This window comes from Hyperoodon ampullatus (genome assembly GCF_949752795.1).
Source record: "Hyperoodon ampullatus genome assembly, chromosome: 9".
Classification (NCBI taxonomy): Eukaryota; Metazoa; Chordata; class Mammalia; order Artiodactyla; family Ziphiidae; genus Hyperoodon; species Hyperoodon ampullatus.
This window is the reverse complement of record NC_136922.1, coordinates 76,572,836-76,578,444: the sequence shown is the minus strand read 5'-3', so window position 1 is coordinate 76,578,444 and position 5,609 is coordinate 76,572,836. Positions and strand designations below refer to the sequence as shown.

Genomic DNA, 5,609 nt, shown 5'->3' with positions numbered 1-5,609 from the left:
CAACTAAGACCTGACACAGCCAAAAATAAATTAATAAGTAAATCTTAAAAAAAAAAGAAATACAAAGGATCATAAGAGACTACTATGAACAATTATACACCAAAAAATTGGACAACTTAGAAGAAATGTATAAATTTCTAGAAACATACAACCTACCAAACTGAACCATAAAGAAACAGAAAATCTGAGTAGATCTATTACTAGGAAGGAGGTGGAATTAGTAATAAAAAAAATCTCCCAACAAACAAAAGTCAGGAACAGATGGCTTCACTGGTGAATTCTACCAAACATTTAAAGAAGAATTAATAACAATCCATCTCAAACTCTTCCAAAAAATATAGAAGAGGAGGGAACACTTCCAAACTCATTTTACAAGGCCAGCATTGCTCTGATATCAAAACTAGACAAGAACACAAGAAAAGAAATTACAGGCCAATATTCTTGATAAAAATAGAGGCAAAAATCCTCAACACCGCATATTTAATGCTCTGTGGAGATGCCCCGCCAGGGTGTACAGCCCAAGGATGGTGCAGGGCTGGTCCCTACCAACAACTCGGCTCTGCACAAGGAAGACCTCAGCAGCAAGATTACAGAACTAAATATTGTTGTGGATGAACTTTCTAACCTGTAGAAGAACAGGAAAGTATATAGGCAGCAACAGAACAGCAACATATTTTCTTGCAGATTGAACAGAAATGCTTTCTGAAAGCAAAAATACATTGGATGAGCTGAGGAAAGAATACCAAGAAATAGTAAACTCAGAGAAGACCAAATCAAGAAATAGTAAACTTAATTTTGCATAGAAATGTGTGGCATTTGTTGTGCAGTAAGCTTTTCTGTTGAGCATTTCAGCAAAGATTTGAAAGAGGATTTACTGTGTAATCTTAAATGGTGGGGACCCAATAGTAGTAAACAGTTGTTAAAATCTAATGTTAATTACCAGTGTTTATTTTCTGGTCATGTCCTTCACTTAAGAGGTATGTTGACCATCCAGCCTGTGGAAGATGAAAGAGGCAATGTATTCCTGTGGAATGGAGAAGTCTTTAGTGGAATAAAGTTTGAAGCTGAAGAGAATGATACTCAAACAATGTTTAATTATCTTCCTCTTGTAAGAATGAATCTGATATTTTGTCACTCTTCTCAAAAGTCCAAGGTCCTTGGTCTTTTATATATTATCAAGCATCTAGTCATTCTTTATGGTTTGGTAGGGATTTTTTTGGTCATCTTAGCTTGCTTTGGCATTTTAGTAATTTGGGCAAGAGTTCCTGTCTCTCTTCAGTTGGCACCCAAACATCTGGAGTGGCCAATCAGTGGCAAGAAGTTCCAGTATCTGGAATTTTCAGAATTGATCTCAAGAATACTTCCATTTCCAAATCTGTTGTTTTAAATTTGTATCCTTGGAAATAATTCTAGGGAGGATGCTATCAAAGAATGTGTTAATAGCCTGACTCAAATTTCAGCAGACTTGTCAACATTTATAACAGTGGTAGCAAATGAAGCCAAACTGTATCTTAAAGAACCTGTTGTCCCTTTAAATATGACGTTGCCACAAGCTACATTTCAGATCCATTGCAGTAGCATTTCCAGCATCCCACCGACAAGAGAGACCCTTCAGGTCTTTCTTATTGATGGACACATGAAGGAAGTAGTTCAGCTGTTCATTGATGTCCTGCGTATTGCAGTCGAGAGACGTGTCTTGTGTTTACCTAGGGACGAAAACCTGACACCAAACAAAGTTTTGAAAACTAGTAATAGAAAAGCAAATGTTGTAATCCTATTTTCTGGGAGGATTGAGTCCATGGTTATTGCAGCCCTTGCTGACCATCATATTCCCTTAGGTGAACCAATTGATCTTCTTAATGTGGCTTTCATGACTAAAGAAAAGACCATACCAGCTAGTTTTGAGAAAACAGAAAATCATTGTGAAATACCCTCTGAAGAATCCTCTAAAAATGTCATTGCTGCTGCTAGTCCTGGTGAACAATTCAACATACCAGATCAAATCACAGTAAGAACAGGACTAAAGGAATTACAAGCTGCCAACCCTTTTCGGATGTGGAATTTTGTTGAAATTAATGTTTCTCTAGAAGAACTGCAAAGATTAAGAAGAACTCGAATATCCCACTTCATTCAGCCTTTGGATACAGTGTTGGATGATAGCATTGGCTGTGCAGTCTGGTTTGCTTCTGGAGGAGTTAGTTGGTTAGTGACCCATGAAGCAAAACCATATTAGAGCAGTGCAAAGGTAGTTCTTACTGGAATCGGTGCAGATTAGCAGCTTGCAGGTTATTCTCGTCATCGTGCCTGCTTCAAGACACATGGGCCAGAGGAATGAATAAGGAAATTGCAATGGAACTGGGTTGAATTTCTTCTAGAAATCTTGGTCGTGATGACAGTTATTGGTGATCATGGAAAAGAAGGAAGATTTCCTTTCCCGCGTGAAAATGTCTCCTTTCTAAACTCCCTACCAGTTTGGTAAAGGGCAAATTTGACTTTACCCCATAGAATTGGTGAAAAACTAATTTTATATCTTGCAGCAGTGGAACTTGGTCTTACAACCTCTGCTCTTCTGCCAAAATGGGTCATGCAATTTGCATCCAGAATTGCAAAAATGAAAAAGAATAATGAAAAGACATCTGATAAATGTGGAAGGCTCCAAGTCATTTCTTTAGAAAACCTTTCTATTGAAAAAGAGATTAAAATGTAATATTTCACAGTGTAACGACATTTACTGAATGATGATTTTTAAAAAATAAAATACTCTGCTGCTTTGAAAACAAACAAAAACTCCTCAACAAATATTAGCTAACCAAATTCAACAATACATGGTTAAGTATACTGTTATCATAAACTTATACCATGATCAAGTATGATTTATTCCAGGCATGTAATGATGGTTCAAGGCCTGCAAATCAATCAATGTGTGATATACCACATTAACAAAATGAAGGATAAAATCATATGATCATCTCAATAGATGCAGAAAAAGCACTTGACAAAATTTAACCTCCATCCCTGATAAAAATGCTCAATAAACTGAGTATAAAGGGAATGTACCTCAACACAATAAAGGCCATATATTACAAGCCCACAGCAAACACTGTACTCAATGGTAGAAAGAAAGAAAGAACGAGAGAGAGAGAAAGAAAGAGAGAGAGAGAGAAAGAGAGAAAGAAAGAAAGAGAGAAAGAAAGAAAGAAAGAAAGAAAGAAAGAAAGAAAGAAAGAAAGAAAGAAAGAAAGAGAAAGAAAGAAAGAAAGCTTTGCTTCTAAGATCAGGAACAAGACAAAGATGCCAACTCTTGCCACTTTTATTCAACAGTGGAAATGCTAGCCAGAGTAATAGTCAAGAAAAAAAAAAGGCATCCAAATTGAAAAGGAACATGACATTTGCATCTATTTGCAGGTGACATGATATTATACATAGAAAACCCTAAAAACTCCACCAAAAAAAAAAACTGTTAGAACTAATAAATGAATTCAGTAAACTTGAAGGATATAAAATCAATATACAGAAGTTAGTTGCATTTCTATACACTAATAATGAATTATCAGAAAGAGAAATTAAGAAAACAGTCACATTTACAATTGCAAAAGAATAAAATACCTAGAAATAAATTTAACCAAGGAAGTGAAATACATACACACTGAAAACTGTAAGACATTGATGAAAGAATTTGAAGAAGACACAAATAAATGGAAGGATGCTCCATGCTCATTAATTGGAAGAACTAACATTGTTAAAATGTCTCTACTATTCAAAGCAATTGATAGATTCAATGTAATCCCTATCATAATTTCAATGGCATTTTTCACAAAAATAGAACGCACAATCCTAAAATTTGTATGGAACCACAAAGGCAATCTTGAGAAAGAAAGAAAAAGCTGGAAGCATCACACTTCCTGATTTCAAACTATACTACAAAGCTATAGTAATCAAAACAGTATAGTACTGTCATAAAAACAGACACATAGACCAATGGAACAGAATAGAGAGCCCAGAAATAAGCCCATGCACATATGGTCAATTACTTTACCACAAAGGAGCCAAGAATATAAAATGGGGAAAGGTTAGTCTCTTCAATAATGGTGTTGGGAAAACTAGATAGGCACATGCAAAAGAATGAAACTGAACCACTATCTTACTCCATTCACAAAATCAATCCAAAATGGATTAAAGACATGAATGTATGACCTGAAACCATAAAACTCCTAGAAGAAAACATAGGTGGTGAGCTCCTGGGCATCAGTCATGGCAATGATTTTTTGGATTTGACGCCAAAAGGAAAAGCAACAAAAGCAAAAATTAAAAAGTGGGACTACATCAAACTAAAAAGATTCTTTATATCAAAAGAAACAATTAACAAAGTGAAAAGACAACTTATGGAATATGAGAAAATATTTGCAAGTCATTTATCTGATAAAGGGTTAATATCCATAATACATAAAGAACTACTACAACTCAATAGAAAAAACAAATTAATTAATAAATGGGAAAAGTATCTGAATAAACATCCTCACAAAGAAGACACACAAAGGGCCAACAGGTACAGGGAAAGGTGTTCAACATCACTAATCAGTGAAATGCAAATCAAAACCACAATAAGATGTCCCCTCACACCTGTTAGAATAGCTATTATCAAAAAGACAAGAAATAACAAGTATTGGTGAGGATGTGGAGAAAAGGGAACCCTTGTGCACTGTTGGTGGGAATGTTAGCTGGTGCAGTCACTATGGAAAACGATATGGAGGTTCCTCAAGAATTAAAAATAGAACTACCATATGATCCAGCAATTCCACTTCTGGACATTTATCTGAAGGAAATGAAATCACTAACTCAAAAAGATATCTGTACCCCTGTGTTTATTAAAGCATTATTCACAATAGCCAAGACTTGGAGACACCCTAAGTGTTCATTAACACATGAATGGGTAAAAAAAATGTGGGGTGTGTGTGTGTGTGTGAGTATATATATATATATATATATATGCAATGAAATATTATTTAGCCATAAAAAAGGAAATTCTACTTTTTGTAACAACATGTATGGACCTTGAGGGCATCATGCTAAGTGAAATAAGTCAGACAGAGAAAGACAATTACTGTATGATCACTTCTATTTAGAATCTTAAAAACAAAAAAATAAAAACACCAAACTCATAGATGCAGAGAACAGATTGGTGGTTGCCAGGAGTGGGGAGTGACTGAAATGGGTAAAGGTGTTTTAAAAGGTACGAACTTTCACTTATAAATAAGTCCTAGGGATGTAATATACAGCATAGTGACTTTAGCTAACCATACTATATTATATATTTGAAAGTTGCTACTACAGTAAATCTTAAAAGTCCTCATCACAAGAAAGAAAAAATTTGTAACTATATGTGGTGATGAATGTTAACTAAACTTATTGTGGTAAACTAAACTTATTGTGGTAATCACTTTGCAATACATACATATATAAAATCATTATATTATACACCTAGAACTATTTGTATGTCAATTATATCTCAATTTTTAAAAAGCAGTAATTTGAGGGTAGTTTTTCATGCAGCAATAGATAACTGGAAAATTATTTATTGTATTATTTCTTTAGTGGTTAACAGAGATATC

General features: G+C 34.6%; 1 pseudogene across 1 annotated transcript; it reads left to right on the top strand.

Annotated features, from left to right (window-relative positions):
• Positions 1 to 805: 805 nt before the first annotated feature.
• Positions 806 to 2,707, top strand: LOC307057790 (asparagine synthetase domain-containing protein 1-like; annotated as a pseudogene). The gene has a single exon. The product of its transcript is annotated as an asparagine synthetase domain-containing protein 1-like (transcript).
• The last annotated feature ends 2,902 nt before the right edge of the window (positions 2,708 to 5,609 follow it).